A 26658-nucleotide genomic window follows, 5' to 3' on the forward strand; every position below is an offset into this window, starting at 1 on the left:
AGACAGACAGACAGACATACATTCGTGTTTATATATACATAGATTACATAAATTTGATTGATGAAGAATTCACACCCGTTTCACCAATATCCTTTGTAGATTTTTTGGGAAGAAATTGAAAATTGAATTAGAGATTTTTTAACTGCAGGTTACCGTCTGGAACCTTGATATGTCATTGCATGAATTGTCTGACTGAGTGTGCTTAAGTGAACTTCTTGTAGGCACTTTTACCTATTAATACTTAATTTTCCCAAGCCTCCGAGGGTCGATTGGGTTGCCCACTTTCTTTTTCTTAATTACAGATTGGCACCTTTAAGCACTATGAATGCACTAGTCAGTATTCCTTACAACACCAACGAGGGCTCAATTTTGTTTATCTTTGGGTAAATATTCTCTCTCTCTCTCTCTCTCTCCATTAACCAATTCGATCAAAGGTGATCATAAAAGAAAAACAAAAAATGCCTTTTCCGATCAATTTAACCTAACTACTGGAGCACCTCGCTCTTCCTGTTTTCTTTGACGGAGATATTGCAGGTAAATAAATAAATAGCCTTTCTCCCTCTGCTGTCAATGTGATTTAACCCCTTGCATGTCACGGTGGGCATGTGCGTCGGACGGACGGGGACCGTACTGTTAAATATTGCAGGGGTTTGTTAGCATGAGCTGAAAGCCATTTTGTATTTCTGGCAGCCATCTTGTTTGCCATGTGCTGCCACGTGCTCACCATGTGCTCTGTCCTCCCTCAGTGTTGACTGCTCTTGTAATCTGCCTAGAAACGAACTATATTTAGCATCTTCCACCTTCACACATGCTCAGTTGAGCTTGTAGCTGTCCTTGCAACTGTTCCTAGTCTGTAAATGTCAGGATGTGTTCACCAGAATTAGCAACTGTTAGCTCAACCCACTCTGTTAAGCAAGCAGATCTTGTATGCCCATATTAGTCATTTTGCATGCTTACATGTGCCAGGACTGCCCCTTGGTCTTATGATGACTATGTAACCCTAAGCATATATAAGGCCCCAGTTTTCTGTACTCTTTAGACTGCCTCATTCAGTTGCTAAGGCTTCTGTGGGACGTAGTCTCCCTCATTTGAGGTTAATAAAGATGTTACTTTTAAATTTCAGCTTCTGTGCCAATTTCTTCTTTGTTGGTTTAAAAGGACCAAGTATCAGTGGGACCCCTGAGAAGGTTTCTATTTTCTTCAGTACGATTTGCTCAAGCGTGGAATTCGCCTGCATAGCAGGGGAATTCCAGCCGAGCCCAAAGGGTTAAACACCTCCATTAATAAACACTTCAAAACTTTGCAGAGGAGAGATGCTTTAATATCAGAGTTCCCGGCCACTGCCGGCGCAGTGCTCACATGGACCACACAAGTGACCTCTGTGCCAACAGGCCCTCCCCAGCAGCCCCCACCACATGTGGTGGCCATAAGTTGTTTTCTAGCATGTTCCTGAGCTGCAGTGAGTTTGACTGGAGTGAGCGGGGCTGAATCTGGTGAGCATGGGCAACAGGATTTGGACGATAGCACAACCTCTGCTGCATTGGAAAGCACCACAGAGGTTGCACCTGTTGAAGAGGCAGAGGGCGTGGCAAGGAAACCGAAAGCTGCCATTCACCACCTCAGGGGCCAATCACTGCGTGGAATTGGACACAGTGTGAAGTAGCCACGCCCGAAAGCAACAAGAGGAAAGTTGCCACCCATGGATCTATGTGTTATGCATCATAGTCCTCTTGCTGCAAACTATGACAGTTCTGCTGTTGTCGGCATCCCAATTGTGATTATTATTAGGCCCCACATGTATATTTAGACAGCAGGCACAGTCAAGCATACACCAGCACATTCACTAGAAGCGGACTGGCTGCTTAAATAATTGCAGCTCCATGTTGTTGAGCGCCTAACAGACGGTGGTCACTCAGGGCGCTATTCATGCATGACTAATTCCTTTTAGTGTGGTGATGCAGACACCACGTTAAAATGCTTTACTCTAACCCGTGATGCATGGTACTTATGGTGTAATTGCATATCTGCCAAGGTTTCAGATTGCTTATGTGTGACATTTCATAATTTCTGTGTAATTATGAGTGACATTCAATGACTATGAGTGACACTTTCTTCTGCAAAAACAAGCAATGAAGATGAGGGAAACATATAAATATCCAAAATTACACCCATTTGAGCAACGAGAAACTCTGAGAAGATCTTAAAACTGATGCATAGCACCACTGCATAACATAGTTTTCTTGAATTTCATGGTTCTTATTTATACAACAGTACACATTCCTTTCTGGGGCACTGCACAATGTTCTGCACAGACTCAGGATTTAACTGCCTACAGCAAACCCACTGAAATGCACATTGATATCAATCTTCAAGCTCAAACATAAACTGTCACTAGCGGAGCCCACTCATCGTGACTGTACCAGATGAACAAAAGCTCCAAGTACAGGTGTGAATTGACAAGAGTGGAGTCCACTCGCCGTGGCTGCATTATGTTCCATTAAGGCACCAAACGATGTTCCAACCGATGAGGGCAATCAGACATGCATTGCTCATCCGAGCGCACGCCATGCGGAATGTACTAAGAAAGAGGAATCACCAGCTTGGGGCTCGCATAACCCTGTGAGTTGAATTGGTGCATATGCACCCTTACCATACCACTGACTGACCTTTCTAAACTTTGCCTTGACGGCTTACCGCTGCACACCCTGCTCAGCTGCCTCTCCGCTGACGAGAGCAATAACTAGCGGTGAACAGCAGGGTGGGACCGGATTTATACCGCAGCTGCCTTGCAGACAAGGCAGCAAAACAACCCGAGGCATCATGGGACATGAAGTCTCAGATGCACGCATTATATTTTACAGGATTAAAAGAAAATTAAAAGCATGTTATCTCTATTACAGTTCTAGAGACCCATCGGGTCTCTACGTTAAAATGTATCCACTTCACAACTCTGGGGCCGGTTCGGCCCGAGGATATAAATAAATGGGCTTACAGTCACTTGTGGTCTTAGCCGACATACAGTCAGTAATATGGTCTGGGACTACCGACCACCCCCTCCCTGTCATGCAAACCACCACATCAATCCCGAAAGTAACTTAGCCATGCGATGAGTTTCTTTGGAAGGCGGTGGGTCTCATGACCCCCCTGCGTATTTATTAAAATATGAAAACAAAATAAAAATTTGTTAAAAGAAACATTATTTACACAATCATTAATATGCAAAATTCTGACATTAGCTTTACAGCAACGTAGACAGGTATGAAGGGCTAACCTTAACAAATGTCTAATACAGCGTGTTCCTAACCGAATCTAACATCCTACGTATGAATTTTGCATCCTAACAATTTTGGGCCTACGGCAAGGTTGTTAACCGGTGTCTAGTACTTTACAACATGTGCAGCCGCACATAACGCTTATAGGCGTTGGAAGACCATCTCCCAATCCTCTTTACACTGGTGGCATGCAACCCTCTCGCTGTTGCTTCAGTGGCCCCACCTATTCGGAAAGAATGTGTCCCAAATTCCTTGGGGTTCAAACCCGCCTTGGCGATTGCCATTGCTAACACTCTTTGGAACTAGAACCTGGTCAATGGGGTACCATCCGCATGTATTAACAATGCCCCCATTATCCCGGGAACCCGTTGCCTGATGAATGCCTCCACATGTGACACTGGGCAGCACGGGTTGGTCGGTGCCCGGTGTAGTACCAGGCTCTCCCCCCTGGCCTCCTGATCAGTTTTTGATTTCCGTATAGTTATCCAGATCGACTCACTCCTTATCGTGATGTCGTCCAGCTGAAGCCCACCCAACCTGTCCAGTTTGTTGTTGGCCACCAGTTCACTTACCCGCAATGCCCCATAAAAGGCCAAAGCAAACGCAGCTTTAAATAGGAGTACTTCCCCCGGGGAGCTACATGTGTCAGACAAGGCGTCCAATACTAAAGACAACCATTCCAAACCTATTGGCCGTCTGTAATCAGCGGTGTTTGCCTGTAGGCGTCGCCACCCCTTCAATGCCTTCTGCACTAAAAGACTGTTTGTGGGGTCCCTGACACCTTTTAACTGTGCAAAGAAAGAGACAGCCGCTTTGTGTCTTCAAGCTGTCGCCGCTGATCGCCCTTCTCCATGCAGTGCGTCCATGTATGAGGTAAAATTCACCTCCTGCCCCACTTAACTTCCCATTCTTGCCCCAAAAAATTACAATAAGACATGAACGCCCCTTCGTAGGCTGTCTTGGTCCTGGGTGCTAAGCTGGCTGCCACGAGGTTCTGTAGTTGGGGGCACCAATTTGCCAAAGTGTTGTTGGGAAGTGTGCTGGTGAAGCATCTGCGATTCAGAAAAGGGGGTGGTGATGGACAGAGCATCTGAGTTAAACAGAACACTCATACCCAGTCAAAAGATCAGGGCTTGATCCATCACCGTTTTTTAGCTCACTGCACCATCCCAGTTCAGAACCTGGCTACATGCAAATTAGTCTGTCCCTGGCCCAGTGCATCATGGGAACAGGGCAGACCAAACTACCAAGCCAATTCTTTACTGGAAAGGAAACAAGCTTCCGGGGACCGGTTTCTGGCATTGCAGCCGTCTTCGGCCCGGCTTGCTTGAATCCTAATGGTGCAGTGAGCAAGGGACTCACATCTGAGCATACCCTGCCACTCCTATAGTCTCCTTAATGAGGCGGAGTAAAAACTTACATCGTGCTGCCTGTTGATTGATGCATTCCACTACAGTCATGTTGTCTGACCAGAAAACCACAGATTGATTGGACAATTGTTCAGGCCAGACCGTTAGTGCAACCCATATTGGGAAGAACTCTAGAAAACCAATGTTTGCCGTCAAACCGCTTTGTTCCCACCACTCCGGCCACCTTAGTGCCACCCACTTGTTGCCAAGTATGGCGCCAAACCCTACATTGCCAGCAGCATCGGTCCATAGACTTAACTCCGCCAACGTAGTGGGGGGGGCCGCACCACACCACTCTGCCATTGAAGTCCTCCAGAAATGCCACATGTCCTGGCGCACTTCGGCTGACAGTCTCGTGTGATGATGCTTGTCCCGCAGGCCCTTCATGGCCTGCGCGATTGAGTGGGAAAAGGGGCGTGCCATAGGTATCACTCTTAATGCAAAATTCAGCTGACCAACGGTCTGTTGCAGCTGCTGCAATGTGACCTTTTCTTTAACCAAACATTGCTGTAGGGCTGCTCTGAATTTCACAATCTTTTCCTTGGGTAACCTGCAACAACCCTCAACAGAGTCCAATTCAATGCCTAAGAATTCCAAACATGTCGATGGCCCCACCGTTTTTCCTGGTGCCAGCGGGACCCCAAAAGCCCGCATGAGCAAGCAAAATTCCTGCAATGCCCACGCACACTCCTGAGAGCCCGCTACCCCCAGCAAAAGGAAGTCACCCAGGTAATGCATCACATGTTGGTGCCCTGTTGTCTGTCTCATAACCCATTCTAGGAACGAACTGAATGTCTCAAAGTATGCACATGACACGGAGCAACCCATGGGCATACACATATCCATATAGCATTGGCCTTCAAAGGAAAAACCCAGCAGGTGTTGGTCCAAAGGATGTACTGGCAGCAGTCGGAAAGCTGATTCAATATCTGATTTTGCCATCAATGCCCCGGGACCCAAAACTCTCAACATCTCTACTGCCTGGTCAAAAGACGCATACTTTACGCTGCAAATGCCCTCGTCGATTGCATCATTCAATGATGCACCCCTAGGTGCTGAGAGGTTGTGTATGAGTCTGAATTTGCCCTTTTCTTTCTTCGGGACCACACCAAGGGGTGAGCAAACAAAGTTAGGTACTGGGATGTCAAAGAAAGGACCCGCTACCCTACCTAGGTGTAGCTCTTTCACAATTTTGGACGCTACCACCCCAGGGTTGTGTCTAACTGACAACTGATTCCTACACTCTGGCGTCCCAATGTACCCCCCGCCCGCTGGAATCCGAAAACCATGTGTGAAACCTTCTTGCAGCATCCTTGCGGAGGCATGATCTGGGTACCTGTTCAGCCAAGGAATCATAGCCAGGACATCTATGGGTGAGTGAGCGACTTGCAGGTATCCCCCCCCTATTCCTGTTTCCTTTTCCCCCTGTTGCCTGAAGTACTACCTTTTGAACGGCATGCTGTTTCTGGGTGGGATGAGTGGCCGCATATGTAGCATGCATGTCTGAATTTGCAAGTGCCCGCTGCCCTAGTGCATGTGCGCCTGTTAAAGTCCCAACACACGCCTTTTCCACCTCCATTGCCTCTGGCCTTACTGGACACATCCCCCCCTTGCGCTGGCCGAAAGGGCTGCTGGGGCTTGGGCGAATATCCTTTGTTCCAGCTTGTGCCAACCCCTGCGGACTGACCACCTGAAAACTGGCCATGCCAGGAAATGGAATCTACCTTGTCCCAGGCTAACGATCGGTCAAATTCTCTAGATTTCCTGAAGGAAATGTCATATTCTTTCCATCCGTCCCCCCCATGCTTCTCACTGAACATTGCAATTCTACTTTGGTAACAAGCCATCTCTGCCTGCAAGTTGGGTGAACGTTCAGCGGTGACTGCCATAAATACAGAAAAGGCTCAAATCCAATTAATCAGTGTCTCCTCCACCCTGAATTTAGACAACTGAGACCGCCATTCGCTCGGAAACATCAAATCTTTTTGTGACTTGGCATACTCCAACTCCCTGTTATCAATCAACAATGAAAATATATTCACATATTTGTCTGCCCAAATCAGTTCTTTCACTCCTTGCGAAACATGTTAAGCCAGGTTCTCCCCCCTGGAGGGTATTGCACCTTCGCCCAATACTGGCAAAGCAACCTCCTTACCACTCTCAGTGACTCGCGTGGGTTCTAAGGTCTTGTCTTTCCCCGCATCGCTGGCCGAACCTGTTTGGGGAGAAATTGGTGCGCTTGGCACTCCACCATCACTCCTAGCCAACATGATCTTAGCCACCATTGTTTGCGCCTCCGCCGAGGGATCAGCCGAGGAGGGTAACATCCCCCCAATCCCCAACCAGGGGAGTACCAACGCTATTTGCGCCGCCAATTCAGGGGGTACCTGACCAACCCCAGGGGGTTCACTGACTGGGGAGGGTGACGCTGTGGAGGGCACCGGGTGTACCCCTGGAATTACTGGTGGGACCACTGGTGGCGCTAGGGTTTTGGGTACACTTATAGGGGTAGGCAGAGTTGGGGTGGGAGCCTCCGGTGATGTCGGTACTAGGTCAGGGACCGCCCCAGGGGACCCCCCCTACCACCCGTGATTATAACTCCTCTTGGCTCTCACATGCTTAGGTAAAGCATCTAGTTCCCCCCTGGGCTTAGGGGGCACTACTACCTGTTTGGGTCACCCTGAGGGCCCTGCCTGAGCCTCAAGCCTCTCGCCCATTTCCGCCAAGGTCTTCCCCAACTGATCCACTTTCCCTAATCTCCTGTCCATCGCTGACATTCTGCGCATCATGTTCTGAAACATGAGCTCCATGCGGGAACTCCTTGCACCCCGCCTACTAGACATTCCTTTACAGTGAATCACAAACCTACACTGCACAAAACGTCACTTATGGGCACTATGTGCCTTGTACCTGCACCAAAGTTTGAGGCTCACAGGCTGCCCGTATGCACCACGCAACTGTGACCGCAACACATCAGCTAGCCTGGGTGCTTGGGCGAGTGCACTCTAGCCCGGCGGCCCGACAGAAGCAGTGAAATGCAGGCCTGCCCGTGTCCTCGGATCCCAATGTACACCGTACACTCTCCGGCAGCTCCGTCCGCAGCGCCCTCTGAATGTATCCCTACGATGAGAAAAAAGTTAAAAACAATCCTGGCTCGAGGAGACAGTGACCATTGCGGTTGTAAACCTCCTGTAAATACCTATTGCACTTAATAAAATTCAGTAAAATAACCCTTGACTAAAAAAGGTCAACATGCAACTGGGAGGCGTTCAGCTATGGTCTCCCATCCAAGTACTAACCAGGGCCGACCCTGCTTCGCACAACAATGTCGCTCAAGTTCACCACACTTCCAATTGTATCCCTAAACAGTTGTTTCTTGAACAATTCCTTCTTATAGCCTTAAATTGTGGGCTCAACACATCAGTAACACAGCTCACGTTGATGCAAAGCTCAGTGTTTACTCACATACAGGGGATGGAATAGTGGTTAAAATGTCTCAGTACTGCTCAGCATGCCAATTAGGCTAAGTATGTCTTATGGCTCAAAAAATGCCACGGAGAAGGTAAATTATAAGATTATAAACCAATATACCAGGGTGCTTCAGTATGTCTAGATGCCTTTCACTATGACACAATGCTGATTAAAGTGCCAGACTAATGCCCAATATGCCTGGTTGACTCTTTATTTATCACAGTTCACAAGCCATGTTAGATCTTCAAGCTTCACGATTTAATCGCAGCCTATATGCATTTGCCCGCGCTCCGACGGGCTAGTAAGACCCCCAGCGTGCCCAAAATACCTCCGGTGTTTGTGCGCTTTCCCCACTAGCCTTGCGTTTTTGCGCGCTCCTTCACCGCCGCGCCTGCCTGCTTTCCGCGTGGGAGCCCAAAATGATCCCCCAGATTGCGATGCCGCTCCGAGGAAAAATGCCGTCGAGGAAAATTGCCGCTTTCCGTCCAATGGTGATCCCCCCTCGTAGCGCTTTGCCAAGTTCCACCTAAAAGACAGAATAAAAGAAAATTATTTGGCCCCCAGCAGAGGGGCGAGGAGCGAGCCTGGGGAGAGCGGGTGCAAGAGGGCGCTTCCCGCGCTCCCCAGGCCTTTTAAACACTCCCGGCCCCCCGCCTTGACCCGTAAGCACTTCCACCGCTTCCGGGTCAACGCTGGGGGCCTGCACCAATCGGTGGTGGGGCGCCCCCCGATCGCGTCATCAAGGCACGACCCACAAAGGGTGGGGGCACGCCCCACCATCGCAGATACGGGGGAGGGGGGCCGGGCCCCGCCATACGTACGTGGGGCCGAGCGGCCCCCCCTTTCCTTTCCCAAGGCCAAGTGAGGCCTGGCCTACTCTGCCCAATAGGCCTCATCACACTGGCGATGAGGGAGAGCGACCCCTTGCCTCAAGCCGGCAGCGGCCATCGCTTCCCCCATGCCCCTTTGCGACCTGGTGCCGCTGGCTACCACTGGCGGCGCAGCCCTTGCCTCCTGCACCATCGCCGACCTGCCCCCTCACTGCGCACTGCGGCTGCCACCTGTCGTTGGCCAACAGTGTCCTGGCTCCTCCCACCCACCCGCACCTTTCACCTGGTGTACCTAGCTGATGTATTTGGGTGCACAGCGTCCCTTCACGTGGTCTTGGCGGATCACTGTTCGGGCCGCACTGAACTTGCACTGTACCGGTGGTCATGGCCTTCACTCGACGCAGCCTCTGCAGCCTACACCAGTGATTTCCTACTGTGCCAGCCATGCCCTGCTGACTCCACATGCTCCAGCGCACGCAGTGGTCCCTGCCTGCTCTGGCGGTGCCTGGTTTGTCGCACCTGCACCACCAGTCAGGATACCAAACTTACGTGGATGGCTATACGCCGAGGGGACAGCCCATTTTGAGATGCTGCAGCGGCATGTGGACTGTGCACTTGATGCCAATGCCATTTCTGCTCAAGGTACCGTGGCATCACACAGTTGAACTATTCTGGGCACACAGCATCCCCCTCCCCCCCTAGCAAAAGATGGCCTGCTTCATCCAGAGAGGGAGTGGTACTTGCCTGGCTAGACTGCTCGGGCAAGAAAGAAAAAAAAAGATGTATACATATTATACCACAATAATGGGAGATTCACCACCACCACAAGGCCCAACGCACTATACACATGCCTCCGTCACCGCTCTGCCCCCTTGCAGCTAGCTGGCAGACCCCGCCGCAGCAGCGCCTCGATGGAGGTTGTGTCTTGGACAATTAAACCACTATTTTCACGCCACAAGAGAAACTGAAGTGCTGTGAAAAGCTTGTTCCTGATGCACTTTGGCGGTGAGGGGCTCTACGAATTATTTGAGACCCTGCCGAATACGGGGGATGACACTAACGACGAATCTGCAATAACCCCCCCAACAGGCACTTCGACCCACAGATGAATCCCAACAAGCCAAGCAAGTGGACTCAGAGTTGGTAGACATGCTCTTTGCCAGACTGTGGAAACTCATGCATAGCCATTGACCAGCGCGAAGAGATTCGTGCACAAATCATCCAAGGGTGCAAGTCTGCCACACTTCAAATACTAATTCTACGCCAGCCTGGGATATCCTTGAATGAGATCCTGATCCTCGCACGATCTCACAAACTGTTGAATAGCTGGGCAGAGGAGATGGAGGCTGCTCTTATCCAAACTGATCCTGCTCCCACAGCCTTGCGGACACCCAGCTTTAAGGAGGAGAGGATAGACATGGTGCAAAGGTACCCGTGACCAATATACTCATATAGAGCCCCCAGAGAACAACACAAGAAATGTGGCTACTGTGGATTTGATCAAAAACCATCAGAAGCATGCCCACTGACTGGACAAACCTACTCCAAGTGCGTAAGGATCAACCAATATGTGAGTGTATGTTGAGGTGGAAGATAGCGACTGAGAGGCGGAGCCTCCAAAGGACGCACATCGACTCTGCAACATCTGACACTGGAGGAGCACTATGATGTAGAATGGCCCCCACTCACAGAGCCACCACTCACTACAAGGATGAGGATGCAGATGTAATCTCTTTCACCTGACACTCTGGCTACAAGAGACGTCTCCCACCCATGTGCACAGTGCACATGAAGAGAACTCCTGCATTAGCCTTGATAGACACGGAGCATCAGTAAACGTGATATGAAAAGCTCGTACCTCCTCCAACACTCACTGCTATCCTAGCGAAAATCTTCACATATGTGGGCACTGATCCACTGCCTTTATGGGACACCATCAAAGTTGACGTCACCAGCTCTGATTGGACCATCAAAACCAAGTTTCACGTCACTGAAGGCCAAAAGGGTACTCTAATGGGGTGCCATACCACCTGTTATGAACCCCAATGTACCCCAATATAGGCCTAGGTAGTTGCACAACCTTTTACCTACATCTGTCCTACCATTGTTCTACATAACGGGTCTGGCACTGACCTTTTACCTAGTTAGGTGCTGCATGACTGTCGTGTGGTTTTCTCTGAAAACTAGCCTCATGTGTTATGCACGAGGATTCTCAGTATCACAGCAGGATTACCATCTTCTGCATAAGAAGTCTGTATAAGGGTCACCTCTAACGTCATCCTCGGCTGACATGCCCATAGTACACTTCTAGGTAGAACCCCTGAGGGTACCTTTTTGGGATATAAGAACTACATATTCGCTGGGCAAACCAGAGGAGAAAAAGACTTCCTTGCTGACACGCTGACGGGAGACGCTGAGGTTCCTGCATGCAGATACTCCTGCATGCCGTGGTCTGACATCCCTCGCCGGGTGTCCTTCTTGAGACCAAGACAGGGTCCTTCACTCTCCCACATCACATAATGGGGCTGGCTCGATCCTAAAGGGATTCTTGGCTATAAACCTACATACATTCTTGGTACACTTAGGTACATCTAGTTAGGGTCGCAACGTAGGAGTACGCATTATTACTGTCATGTATCTATATGCCTGCCTATATTCATTGTTTTAACACTATGGTGGAATTCTACATTTTCTTTACTCTGCTGGTGCTTATAACTGTATATATTTGTTCATGTCTCATGGTTGTTGCAGCACACGTATTTTACACTAGAATGATGCTGGTTCAATAAATGCTTATTGAAAAACGTCCCCGCTGTTTATTCTGTGTATCTCTCTGAGACAAAGGGAGCATGAGTGACTGAGCGAAAAGTACTGTACTGTTTCCACGATCCCTGAGGGGTCAGGATTGTCATGTTCGATAGTTGCCAGAAGCTATTCGCTCCATGGTAAGAGGGGCTCGTAGTGGCACTGTGAGGTAGCAGGACTACCAGACTAACATATCCTTTGGGGGTGTCTGGAATCAGTCTGGACACCAAACCATTAGTTTATGTTGTCTAAATGCACATATCCGATACCGATTTGTAGGAACTAAACAACACGCCGAGGACTTAGAACTGGTGTTTTTCACAAGACAGATCCATGATTCTCATGCAGACAATGTTAGGAAGGAATTCCCCCAGCTGTTCCAGGGACAGGGGACACTCAAAGATCACCAGTCATTTTGCATGTTGACAAGTCCATAAAACCCGTGGCACTTCAAAACCAAAGAGTCCCTTTTCACCTCAGACCACTGGAGAAGGAATCACAAAAACTGGAGGGACAAGGGGTCATTGAAAAAGTAGATGGCACATGCCATGTGTATCCCCACTTGTTACTGCACCTAAGCCTAAGCAGTATTGTGCCATAGGACTATGACTCGATATGAGAATACTGAACCAAGCTATCCGGAGAAAAAGACACCTTACATCTACCATGGATGATATAATCGCAGACCTGAACGGAATGGTTCTCAAAATTAGACCTAAATTCAGGATACCAGCAGTTGGAGTTAACACCGGAAAGTCGATACATCATGAAATTCTCCACGCACGTAGGTCTTCGGCAATACACACGGCTGAGTTTCGGCATCTCCTTGCAGCAGGGGAAATTCAGAATGCCATCAAACAAACACTCTCTGGGCTGAGAGATGTGATAAATCTGAGTGATGATAGCATCATCTACTCCCTGAGCCTGGAAGACCACGTCCAGCGGCGGGCCACTCTCCAGAGTTTGGCAATGTATGGCCTTACCTTATACTGAAACTAAAAAAATGTTTTGACCAGAACTCAATCAATTTCTACGGATATGTCTTCTCACAAAATGGACTCAAGGTTGATCCTAGTGAAGCAGAGCTATCCGCAGTGCACATATACCCCAAAGTGCAAATGAGGTATGCAGTTTCCTGGGTATGACAACATACTGCGGGAAATTCATACCAAACCTGCCCACTCTAGCAAAGACGCTGCAAAATCTCATGAAAGCGGGCATACTGTGGCAATGGGGACCCTAGAAAGAAGACTTGTTTTGCAGAATAAAGGGGACCCTGTTGGATCAAAGCACCATGGCCTACTTTCACCCTCAGCACAGGACTGAACTAGTAGTCGATGCCAGCCTGGTAAGATTCAGAGCTGTCCTCCTACAGGAGGATGTCAGAGCGAATGCGTGCCAGTAGCCCATGGTAGTTGGGCGGTATCAACCATGGAAACCCGTTAAGCACAGATAGAACGATCGGCCCTCACCATCAGGTAGGCATGCCAACATTTCCACCTCTACCTGTGTGGTCACAAGTTCCGGGTGGTGACGGATCATAATCCACTCATACCACTGTTCACCAGATCGTCCTGACTCCCCCCTCCATGGATAGAGAGGTGGGACATACAGCTGCAGGCAACAAACCCACGGATTTCCTGTCGCATTATCCTACACGAAGCACATTGAGCAGACGGGCCCAAGAAGAAGAGCACACCGAATGCTTTCTAACAATGAACGTAGACAACGCCTGCCGGATTGCTATCAAGACGCCATGGACAAGGATGACAACCTCTTGAAGGTGAAGGAATTCCTGGCCCAGAGACAATGGCATCATTTACTCGATGGAGTCAAGTCAATGACATCAGAGGAGCAGAACACACGTGGTCAGCTCTGAGCGTGTGAAATGAACTAAGTGTGAGTTGCACCAGCCTGGTGCTGCGAGGACAAAGAATCGTCATCTTCAAGAGCCTCCAGAGTTAGATGGTCAATCTCGCTCATCAAGGACACCAAGGGGCCGCAAAGACTGAGGCGAGGGTGAGAGTCAAGGTCTGGTTCCCGGGTATGGACAATCTGGTTGATGAGGAACTCAGGAGGTGTCACACCTATTCCATAACGAGCAGCGATCCGTTCCCTGCACCAGTGCTGACAGAAGAGCCCAGTCTCACACCTTAGTCAAATGTCAGCATCGAATTTGGTAGTTTGCTCAATGGACGGAACACCCTGGTGTTCATGGACTCGAACTCCGAGTTCCCTGTGGTGAAACTGGTACCCTCCACTGCATTCGTCCATGTCCAACCTGCGCTGGAGAAGACCTTTGCGCTACTAGGTCTGCTTGAGTAGTTGAAGTCTGATATTGGACCCCCCTTCCAGGGGCAGGAATTCCAGGACTTTTTGTTCCGCCGTACGATCCCCCCCCCCCATGGCCGCAAGCCAATAGGGAGGAAGAGAGATTCATGTGAACACTGAACCAAGCTCTCTGATTTGGGATGGACCAATGCCAGGATGCCGAAGCCTGCCTTCCTCAGTTCCTCCAAACCTACTAATAGACTCTACATTCAACCACAGGTTGTGCTCCCGCAACGTTATTGCTTAAACGAACGCCCCAAGATATAATTTTGGAAGATCATGACTGGACCCCCGCATGTAGATGTGGAAAAGACTCAAAGAAAGCAACAAACGACAAACGAGAAGGCCGACCGTGATTGGAATGTGAAGGTACCAACCATGCAGGTCGGAGCGCAAGTCATCCTGACAGATCCCTACCCCGGGTGGAAGTTCAGAACACGCTATGAGCCAGAAGTGTGGGTTGTTGTAAAAATGAATGAGACCAAGGTAACTGCAAAGCGTAGTCAGCAGATAGTCGTGAGAAACATAGCTTCAAAGAAATACAGGGAGACATTGTGCCCCCCCAGTCAAAGGCTAGGTGACGACGATGGCCTGGAAGATGGAGAAGGCGTGCCAGACACAGCACATGGAAGAGGTGAACCCCCCTCAACAGGCGGAGAAGGAGCTGAGCACCATGCGGACACCCCCTGACAGGTCCCCGGGCTCTAGTTTGGCACCCTCCGATGTTGTTCCCGATGGAAAGCAGCACGATGAGAAAGCAGGGCCGGACAGGTCGTAACAGGCATTTTCCCACTGGGCCGTCAAGGTGGGGTCCGGCTTTGGGCCCCTGGGGGCCATTTTTGTTATTGGGGGCCGGCAATATCGGCCCCCTGTAACAAAATCGGTCAAAACCGGCCCTAGCAAACAGTTCAATTGCACCCACCCTCCCCCCTGGGATGGGGAGGCCGAGCAGCTTGCCAGGGCCGGTTCGGATCCCAGTCCAGCCTTGCGAGATAGAGTCGGATGCAGCTCCCAGGAGCCAGAGGTACCAACTGCATCTGAACCCTCCACCCAGTAAGAGGATAAGAGACTTTCTTTGCTGATGTATTGCTTTGTGTGTTTGGTTATGTTTATTTATTAAATGATATTAGGGATGTAGAGAGCCATCCGGCCTCCACTATAAAATGTATGCACTTCAACTCTCGAGTGCCGTGCTCGGCCCGAGGTTATAAATAAATTGGCGTAAGGTCACTTGTGGCCTTAGCCAACATACAGACTATGGTGTGCGCGTAAGTCATTCCCATGGCCAAGTGAGGCTTGGCCTACTCTGCCCTATTGGCCTCATAACAACAATGACGCTTGGGCAATGGCAATCATTTAACTTCTTGCTCCATAATACGTGACTTTGCATTTCAGTGCGGTGATGTGGACCACCAAACTGAAATGCGCTAGTCTATCGCTTGATGTGTGTTACTTGGCAGGGCTGTAATTTTCAAAACCATGTCCCAGTCAGACACAATCTTTTAAGAAATAAGGCATTTTGACAATTTTAGTTTTGTTAAACTTCATTTGCGCTTTAATGCTCCAGATTACAATTATTTCACTGATAATAAATTGTGGTTTGCAGGTACTACAATTTTGCAAATAAACAGAACAATTTGCGATATTTGAAAGTCTGAGAGCGAAACAGAGAGGGAGTGACAGTGAGGAAGAAATATGAAGGGGAAGTGGTAAGCCCCATGCATTGAGTAATTTCAAAGCCGTCCCATGTTTTATGTTACTGTCTGATTACTTTCACCAGCAGCTGAGGTCACTCTGAATTGTGGGTTTGGTGTCTAAGTCATAATGTTTATCTTGTTACATGGTTGGAACTGCTTTGTTCTATTTCAACAAACTGTCACTCAAAGTGTTACACATAAGCACACCGAAAACATGGAAATGCCACACGTTGGCAGACTGAAAACTTGGTAGCTGTACATGCAATTGAATGTTTATGTTGTTTCTGGGTGTCTGTCTGAGGTACACGCTCAGTGTTCCAGTTGCCATCCTCAGCCAGAGCGTGGGAATGCTCCGCTCTTTCAAATTCCTAACATAACAATACATATATTTCAGTGGAATTTTAGAGGGCTTTCTCAAAATGAGCCAAACAACTTCTGAAAAGTTTCAAGTCAAAGTATAACAGGACATATAATATCAAACGTGAAGAAGACACCAGTTATTTTATTGTAGCTTAAAACTAGGTAATTGTAATAGCTAACCCAGAAAGGATACACACTGTTTTTAAAACCGTCTTTGATTCTCCAATGGACGGAAGACTAAACCAGAGATGTTCATACAGCAGCATGGCGCCCACCGTAGCGACATTCTTAGATTTTCAATAGCACTCTAGTTCTGTAATAGACCGTTATGCCAGGAGAAATTACTTGTAGTCGTCCTGCTTTCGTGTTGTTGCTCTTCCGATAGTCCTTCATCTAGGTCTTTCGCTAAGAGGGAGGGGGCAAAATCCTGTGAAAAATTGTCCATTTTCTATGTCTACTGGCCGTCTGTGTTAGACCGTAGAGTGCAAGCGCGTTTACATCAGCCTCTGAGACGTGACGTTGCTGTGGCTGCGCAGTGAGGGGCGGGCCCGGGGCGGCGCTGGGTGCTGCCAGCTCCAGAAGGGAAGAGGCGGTGTAGGAGGAGGAAGGAGGATGGTGGCGGAGACCGAGCTCTGAGAGGTGAGTCCAGAGCAGGCTCCTGCTTCGGCGCTGCGCGGGGGCAGCAGGAGAGGAAAGACGGGGATGGAGGGGTAGCTCTGTCTGCGACCACAGCATCTCCAACCTCTCTGTTTGTCTGAGTGTTTGGGGTGTCAGCGCCAGTCCTGGGCCTGCAGTCAGACAGCAAGGGTGGGGGTGTCTTATCCTTAGGGCTCTGGCGCGAGTACATCTGTTGTATAGGATAACCTTTGCTGACAGCTTGAGTCGAAAGTAGGGTGGCAAAGGGAGGTTGGTGAACGGGCGTAGACTGAAGCCCTTGCACCCGTTCTGAGACATAACTGATCGTGCACTTGTCTACCATGGTTGGGCCTGGAATGTCACACCCGTGGTGAACCAAGGCACTATGTCTGAAGTGTTAGAACCCATTTTACGGTACATGTTGCTTGGACGTGATGCACCAGTTGGGGAACGATTCGCGGTAATGGTGGTGAAGATGTATTATCCTCATTGATGTGGGGTCTTAGAGATGGGTCTGGAGCTGCCTTGGGTCGTGAGTTACAATGATCATGCACACCGGGGTTACGAGGTAGCTCCGTAGTTGTTAGTTGTCTTTCATTAGTTCTGCTTCTCTCGTTCTCCCAAGCAATATGGGGATGGAGGTCTTGGTCTCTGGGGCGGACTTTTACCGTGTCTACTACCACTTTAGCCCACCAGTTGCATGCGGAAGGACAAGCTGACAATTTAAAAATTGAGTCAAAATACTGAGAAAACCGGGTGAGTTAGCCTGGTTAGGAAGAAAGTTGTTCGTGCAAACCTCCTCACACAGGCACAAAAATGATCGACTTTGCACACAGAGGTTTTCTTCCAGTGTGTGTTTGAAGGCCATGCATGGCTTGAGCTGCATTGCTGTTGTGCACCTGTGGTGGTGGTGATGACCGTCTAGTGCCAACGCAGTGCCTGGGTCAAGAGTAGTTTTTTTAGTCTAATTACTCTGATTCACCCCCTTTGATGAAAACATGTTGCTTTTTATCCAGAATAACGTAACAGTCGGTACCCTTTCAGTCAATGTATCACATGCCAAATCCCTGAAATAAATTACATATTTGCCCTTATGCTGGAGTGTCTTACAAGCTGAATTTTTTACATTAATTCCTCTTCAGTGTCAAGTTTTTCACAATACGTATTCAGCATCTAAAGTATTGCAATGTTCAGCTTTGTGTCTTACAAAGTAAGGTTGTAAAACCGTTGAGGAGTATTTTTGATTCTCTACCCACATTTTAAATGTTGCCTGTTGGAAGAAAAAGCACAGACGAAAGGATGGTCATGAAAATGAGGCAAAGGGGCAGAGGAATACCACTAAGTTTATTAAGGAGAAGTGCCTTTTTCTTTGAGCGTTACTTACTACTCCGCTTTGACCTGAGTAGACAGACACACAACTTAGACCTTCTACTCATATCTAAGTTATTAATTCTTACTACATATCCCCTTTAGCAAACAGTAACAGGGTATCTAATCTATAACAAGGGTTTTTGCCGTAGTACCAACTGTTATGAATTTTCTTTTAAAGGGGGTGGGGAAGAGTGTGATGAGGCACCGATCTAGGTGAAAGTAGCAGGTGGTGACAGACAAAGCAAGACTCCTTTTTTGGAAGACCTACACTTGTGAGGTAACTTCCTGACTTGCTACAGGACATCGAGCTGGGGTTTCTGTAAGAAGTGAGCATAGCCGGAGTTGCATCTTTGATTGTTCAATAGCTTTGTTCCAAGTCACAGTGCTTAGTCCAGAAGTTTTCAGCGGTACAGCCATGCATACCACATGTACTTCCATGTTGTAGCTATTTATCTTTGAAAGCAAAAATGAAGACTGGTCGGAACAGTATAGTATAAATGTAGTTCTTTAAAGTTTGTACCAGTGATAAGGATACAAAGGCTTCCTCAGGACTCTCTAAAATGAAACTTTTTTCTACCGCAGTATGTCACACGTTATCAATCTTGAGTGGTAATTGTGAATTGGTTGGCTATTTCTTGAATCGCGTTGACCTGATATGATAGCGTACAGTCTGTTGGTGCAAATCTCCACACTCTTGTGCAGCATGTCAAATTTAGTATAGGTCTCCCCCCAAAAAATATAGCCATTGTATAGGGTCAAACTAGGAAAGTAAAAACGACTGTTTGTAATGAAGACATTAGAAAATGACTTTCCAAACCATGACCACCCCACTGTCCACGAGGAAGCTGTAAATGCATGTACAATATTTCCTAAATAAGGCGGTACTTTTTAGCTTTCATTGAATCTCCAGTTGAGGTCCTCAGTCTTGAGCTTATCTCCCTTTTTTCCATTCAACACGAGCTTTATTCTTTATCGAAGCATTATAGTTATTATGGGGGGCTATTGTGCTTGTCAGCTCATCTTAAGTTTTATTTATGCTGGACATTTTGTAACTAATTTGGGAGATTCTCTAGTACCATGATCTGTGCTTTGCAGGTTCAAGGGGACTTGGCAACAACCACTAAACTTTAATAGATGATTGATTCCAGAAGTATTGATTGTGTTGGTGTGTTCATTCAACACGTTTCTGTGACAAGTGCCCCACGAGTAAGCTTGAGCAGATTTTACCTACAGATGTAATATAAGATGTTTCATGGCATCGTCATTGAAGCGCTAATCCAGCTGTAGAAACAGACTAATAACAGAGCATGTGAGTGGAATTTTACCTAGAGTAATAACAATTCTTCCAGTTTAAGATTTTGTAGTTATTTGCACGGTAAATGTCTCTTTATGGGGTCAGAGGGGAGAAACGAATTGAAAGCAAGATGCAGTTTATTTACACGGTCTGAAATATTGGGAGCAAGGCTCTACGAGCTATGGGACAATTGTCAACCTGCCACGTTTCCTCGTTGAGCTTTGCCAAGTTTAATAGTTATTTGACTTTGTTTACCATACAACCCCAGAGTAAGCCCTTCATTTCTTGCCGCTGTGTACAAGAGGGCTACGGTTTTCTTTTTTTTTTTATAATCAATAGCTTTGCATGATTCATATCTTTCATGTGAGAATTTCACATAGTCGCAGATTTTGTTGTAGTGCTGTAATTTTGAAAGCACGTTGGTATTTTGCTGTCTTCTCAGTTCTTCATGTACTAAGAAAAGGGCTTGTGAAATAAGTTGTTAACATTTGCTTTAGATAAGATGTTTATTTCTTCTTAGAGTGGAGTCTACTGGGCTGTTTACAACTTCCACATTAGTATATCTCACCAGAGAAAAATAAATGCAAGTCTTAATGTGTATTATACTGTAATAGCCTGCGATCCCTGGATTTGGTAGTAATTGCCTTTCATTGCCTGAGCAGTTGCTTACAAATTCACCAGTTGTTTAGGTAATAGATTACGAAAGTTGTGGTCTACGAATCAGCTATAATGTAACAACCCTCTCTTGACACGTCGTGGTCGCAGGTCTCCAATCGCCTTTAGAGATCCTTGAAAGAAATGTTGCTTCCTAACTTTACCATATTGAGATGCAATTCAAACCAAAGAAATGGAAATCTAGCTTACACCCCTAAATATCACAAAAGCAGCAATTGTCTCATTTTAGTATTACACGTTCAATCTAGCAGAAGGATCCTTTCTTGTCTGATACCGTTTACCCCCTATACTTCGTTTTACTCAGTTGATGACTAAACACAGGATGAACCACTCCAACTGTAAGTCAGAAAAATGTTGCAAATCTCCAAGTAGTTCGGTTACTGTAGCCATGCACAGGTCTTCTGACTGAGTGCCTCTATAGGGTTACAGGACCCAGAATTGACTTGCAGAATTCTAATTGCATATGAGGATACATCCCTTATTTGTTATACTACATGGCCCCTATATGATTTTTCTTCATTTTCTTGCTTCCCCTTTTCTAGAGTTTTTTTTTCTACCAACCTATATTCTTCAGTATGTTAAGGCTTTATTTGCTAACAATATTCTAGTTCCCCTCTTTACAAAATAGATGGATACTACCCCATCCCTCAGTTATTTTATCCATTTCTCTCTCATTTTCCCATACATTCATTTCCATGTCTGTCAAAATAAACATTGGCCACTGGAAGTCAATATACTATCAGTGTGATCTTCTCATGGTCAGTGGTTTGTCCTGTTCTTGTTTCTGGATGTAGACCCATTCTCCTCAGCATTTTAACCAGGAGGACAATGAAAATGCAAGTTTGCCATTCCCCGATTTTTTTTTTTATGTCTCACAAATGTGTGGGATTTAATTTTTTTCACTGTTACCTTTTATACTTGCAGTGCAACCTCGATATAAAAACAAGTATGAATTCATGCATAGCACAACACACTGGAGATACAGTGCTTGCTTTTCAAAAATATCTTGCGGTGGAAGGTTCCATTAGATGCCGGCAGACCCGGGACCCAAATACTCTAGCTATACCCCGTGTGAATTCATCATTGAAGTGCCATATTTTTCTTCTCCCCTACAGAAACAATGTACATACGTACCTGGTATAATTGTAGTTGGGCAACGTGCGAGTAGGGCAACATGAGATTTGCAGATAATGAAATTCAACTAGTGGCATACTCTCCAAATCTGTTGACTATACAATAGTTGTGTTGGAAGGCAGACTCCCAGACACGTACAGTGGTAGATTTCCTAACAGAATCTCCCATAATTGTGTTCATTTCTCTCTCTTGCTCTGAAAACCTAACCAGGCTGCCTCCGTTTGAAAATGTTCAGGAGGACTTCTCGTTCTTGCGCGTATAGTGCAATTGCTGTGCTTGGGAGTGTTTTTGGCAGAAGCCTTCCTCTGGCTTCAGGCTGGCAATGTGACTGGCAAAAGTCCAGTTAACTATTGCCAAAATCCAACTTCTTCCACTGTGTGGTAATAAGTTGACGGCTACAGAGAACATTTTTCTGAACCACTGCCCAGACAATGTGAGTACATCTATATTTCAAAACAATGGTAAAAATCCTGAGGAAGACTCTCCAAAATTCCCTTAAAAGTATTTCTAGAAATACGTTAAGAGTTTGGCAGGCAGGTTACTCCATCAAAATGTGGTGTATGCTTATCCCGTATGCTCGGTGCCATTGACTATAATTTACTTGTAATACAGTGGATGAAATGTCTTCCATTTTGTGGTCCGCCACTCTCTAAATAAAGCCCTTAGCCACATGAAAACAGCAATCAATCCAAAAGTATGACCAATATGTACCCATTTATTTGAGCCTGCAAAAACGCAGTGACTCGGATCTAAATGATCAAGAATAAAGGTATGGATTATGGCTATTAATTGAGTGAGAACTATTCAAACACTTTACCAATTTAGATGGAACAATTTTGAAGGCTGCATAAGCAAATCAAGTGATGGGCCCTAGAAGGTATGTATCAATGCTTGGCAATTTTAAGTCGCGTTCTAATTCTTGAACTGACTGTTCCACTTCCGTCAGTTCCGAGAACTTCACCTTTTATGTGGTATAAAATGAAGTAAGTTACAAGGCTCAGGCCTGGCTTAGGTGGCCCCTGAGGACTGTAGTAAGGAGTCACCTGCCTCATTTTTTGCTCAGTATGAACTCTGCATATTCGCTATGGTTGTTTGTTCTTCCCTGTTGAGGAATGTGTTCTGCAAAAAGTCGACCCTGTCTCTTCGCAAAGTCCTCTGCAATAGATGTAGAGGTTATTGCTTCTGCAGAAGTGATATTATTGATAACTGATGATGCAGTTAAGGAACGACATTGGTCTTCCATTGGAAGGCTGGCTGTAGACAACAAATTCATATGGCTTATGTGGATATGCAGCGTTTTGCACTGTTTGTGAGTTTTACGGTTCACATCATATGGCAGGAGTGGATGGTCAGTTTTTGCTATTTCACCCATGTACTTGTTATAGTCCAGTAAACACATAGGCTTGGGCACGTCTGCCAACTGACCCCAAACTATTTCTTCAGAAGTTCTTGAATCGTTGTGAGCACTTGTACTTGCTGTCTGAGAATTTCATAGCTAACAATTAGTTGTAAGGCTCAGCACTGACTTTATTCCAAACCTTTTACAAACCGGCGCCCGAGGTTATTCTTTGTCCATAACTATTTGGGATTAGTAAATCTATCATCTCCATTAAAAGGAGTAATTAGGATGCTGGACTGTTGGGGAGCCAAGTGAGCACCATTGCTGTGCTTTGCTTGACACCTTTTATGCACTCTTGACACCTTTTATGCACTCTTGATTGTTCTACACTACCACTGGCTCTATAATAATAATAATAATAATCCACATTTGTAAAGCGCACAATCACCCGTAAGGGTCTCTAGGCGCTGGGGGCCGTCGGGAAGATTAAGTAAGCTATTGCTCAGAGTCACATGGTGCTGGGCTAATCTGCCCCCGGTGCCGGGGATCGAACCGTGATCCCCAGATTCCGGGCCACCAATGTAAAGGTGAGACTCTCCCCTTTCCAGTCATGCCCGGGGGCGAGGGGTGGCCCAAGCTCAAACCCTTAAAATTGTATTTGACATATTCAATTCCCATGGGTCGATTGTGGAGGGTTGGTCCCCTCTGGAGGGAGCCTTGCATTGCAGTATGTTGTAGATTGTTCCGATGAGTGACAGGGAGAGCACTGACTTGCATAAAGTGGGCCTCTGTCTAGAGTGGCATAGTGGATGAAACACAATGCATTGGAGTGCTTCCCAGCTCGATTGGTTTGGACACGTTCCAAACAGTATCCAATACCCTTTTGTATGTTTGAGACCGCTACACCTGCCAGGCCCTCCGAAAGAGGTCGAGCGAGAAGTACCACAGTCAAGATCACTTATCGCCAGCGTTTGTCAAAGGAAGTAACCAACACCATGTCCTTGCGTACTACAGTACCTGTGAGATTGGTTTTAAAAGAATGACTTCAATCATTAGCACACAGTAATGGCAATCCACCCTTAAATGCCATCTGGCTTTAACATATGTTTCCCAGTAAATAATTTAGGTCTACTGTCACTACTCTAAATTTCCATAATAATCAGTTCAGGCATATAGCTTGACCAGTACCTTATCACAAACACAGTCCTACTGTATTGAGCATAAGCTTCCCCACAAGGCAAAAAGTGTATCAAAATCCTTTTTAGGTCTCACTCGAAAGCGCGCGAAGCGCGTTCTTGCTGCGAGAACCATAGTCAGCTCAGCTTAACAACGAGCCAAAGTGGAGACAAGAGATGGGCGCACGCGTGAGCTTCTACCGTGGACAGCATGGCAGAATGAGATTACGACACGCGCCTTGTGAAGAGTTGACGTTAGTTTGTTTGTATCATCGTTTCAGTTTTGTTCTTACTCGTGCGTGCACACAGACTCGGAGCTTACGCCGGGACAGCTGATGTGCACGCTCACGGCGACTGCGTCTCGTGCGCTCCCACCGCAATGCATTTGAACTCCGCATTCTCTGTGTGCGTGTCCTCTTCGTATGGAGCAGGGATGTGTTTGGATATTTCATCAAGGCCGGCGGTCGGCACTGTTCACGCACCACCAGTCGTTCTTGGGCTTCTCAGCTGACCGCAGTTTGGAGTATGTGGCATGGTAGCGCATTTCTGATTAGCCCCCAGGGATTCCGCAGGTAAGAGGAACAATGGATGATTGCGGAGTAGGAGGTGGAGATCTCGACGCGAGGAGGTCTCTGTGGCATTCAGCGCATGGTCTTTGCTTTCCCCTAACCCGTAATGCCTCGCGCTTTGATCCGGTGGATACCTGGTGACTGGACACCATCTTAGCCAACGCTGATATGGTGAGGTCTGCTTTGCATGTGGATTTTTTAGGCAATGTTCTTTCTTACCCTGCACAGTGATTAACTTTCATAGACTGCGTGGTGCAGTCCTAATGGAGACTATGTGATACCTGCAGTATAAGGATGTGTTTCAGCTCACATTGGTTTATACAATGAAAATCAATCTCGGGGGCCTAAAGTACAATGGTGAAACCTTGTTTGTTTGACTATTTTCTCGTAAGGCATTGAACTTTCCGACTGCCGGTTTCATCGTGCAGGCTATGGTTTAGACGTCAATTTGAACTTACAATGTACATTTTCAATGCCTATTAACTGCCGTTTGGGCCAGTTCAGGAGTTTGGATGTGATGGAGTGGGGGCTTATGGGATATGTAGTCCTGTTGGTTGCTGCATGAAGGGGCGGCCTTAGAGCTCTTTGAAATACACACTATGTGGCAGATTTTCACAGTAAGGCATATGCTTGACTGGGTGTGAGCTCTTTGTTGCCCATTGCTGAGAGATAATTAACACTGCATTTAATAATCACGCTATCCCTCTCCATCATAAGGTAGCTGCTTGTTCTATACTGTGAAAGCACACTTTTGCCCAATCAAAATATATACTGAAAAGTCATTTGGGCGATGTCAGAGCTATTCGTTCAGTAACTATAAAATGACGCCTATTTACAAAATTATAGTTGTCATTACAATATGCAACCTTCCTGAAATGTCGTCATCAAAATTCTCAAAATGCAGAGCTAAAGCCCTGAGGCCTTGTCACAGAAAATAACCAGCACCAAAGTCCTTGCCAGCTATGGTACTCCTTGGAGATTCTTATAGCAAAATGCATGCCTATAAGGTTAAACACAGCGTAACGACCACTCACTTTTAAAAGGTCTATTGGTTTGAACATATGATTTCTCCGCAAATAACTCTGGCCTGTTGTCTTCGTAACTTTTTATAATAAAAAGATTCATCCTATTGCGTCAATCAGTGGCTTGTCACTATACCTTTTTCAGTAATGCTGTATTGAGCATAAGCTTTCCCACAAGGCAAAAGTGACATAGAAAATATTTTGAGCAGAAGCATATAACATATAACTGACAACCCGGACACCTTGAACTCCTGCCTGTCGGACGTTCATACTTGGATGGAGGAATCTTCCCTCAAGTTGAACGGTTCGAAGACGGAAATATTGCTGCTTGGGAGTAAAACTCCTCTTTTCCCTTCGATTAGCTGGCCGAGATGCATGGGTGACCTCCCGGTCCCCAAAGAAGTGATTAAGAGCCTGGGAGTCTGGCTAGAACCAGACTTGTCATTTCGCACCCAAGCCAAGAAAACCGCAGGAGTGTGTTATGCCCTGCTTCGGTCGGCTCGAAAAATCTTCCCTCTCCTACCGGTAACATCGAGGAAGCTGTTGATTCAGGGTCTTATAACATCTAGACTTGATTATAGCAACGCCATTTTTTTGGGCGCCCCTGAATCCACCTTCAAGACCCTTCAGCAGGTCCAAAATGCAGCGGCAAGGCTGCTTATGGATGTCCCGAGGACGCAATCAGCGAAACCGGCATTGAAGGCGCTGCATTGGCTCCCAGTGCGGGAGAGAGTGACTTTTAAGGCACTCTGCACTGCCCATAAAATCCTCTCAGGGAAAGGCCCCCTCATCTGAAAAAACGTAGTTATTCCATACAAAGCAAGTAGAACGCTGCGATCTGATCGGAAACATCTCTTGCTAGTCCCTAGAGTCAAAAAGGCCCGTACGGGTGGGAGAAGATTCTCATTTAACACGGCAAAGCTGTGGAACTCGCTTCCTCTAAAATTACGCGCCGAGTCGTGCACACTGCGTTTTCGCAAAGGTCTTAAAACCTTTTTGTTTCCCGCGTAGTGCGCTAATCTGTCCCTCGGTACCATCGGATGTTGTCTGGAAAAGCGCTGGGATGCCCAAGGGTAACTGCGCGCTATATAACATTTTAAATAAATAAATAAATAACTTCCGTCAAATGAAAATCTGTACTCTAGAGAAATGCTATTTGGCTGGAGTTAAAGCCCCTCTCTCAGTAGTGCTTCTGAAAGATCTTCTGATGGTCACAAAAAAGCAATATTTTGGATATGTTCTCCTTTGAAATATGACAGATGTTTGTT

At 46.8% G+C, this 26658-nt stretch overlaps 1 protein-coding gene across 1 annotated transcript in view; it reads left to right on the plus strand.

Moving 5' to 3' along the window:
* The first annotated feature begins 16677 nt into the window (after nucleotides 1-16677).
* SHOC2 (SHOC2 leucine rich repeat scaffold protein) overlaps nucleotides 16678-26658 on the plus strand; it is a 347624-nt gene continuing 337643 nt past the window's right edge. Inside the window, exon 1 of the mRNA XM_078643771.1 lies at nucleotides 16678-16814. The gene's annotated coding sequence lies outside the window, so the exon portion shown is untranslated. The remainder of the gene's footprint in view (nucleotides 16815-26658) is intronic.

The sequence above is a fragment of the Lissotriton helveticus genome, chromosome 5_1 (genome assembly GCF_964261635.1).
Source record: "Lissotriton helveticus chromosome 5_1, aLisHel1.1, whole genome shotgun sequence".
NCBI classification, from domain to species: Eukaryota; Metazoa; Chordata; class Amphibia; order Caudata; family Salamandridae; genus Lissotriton; species Lissotriton helveticus.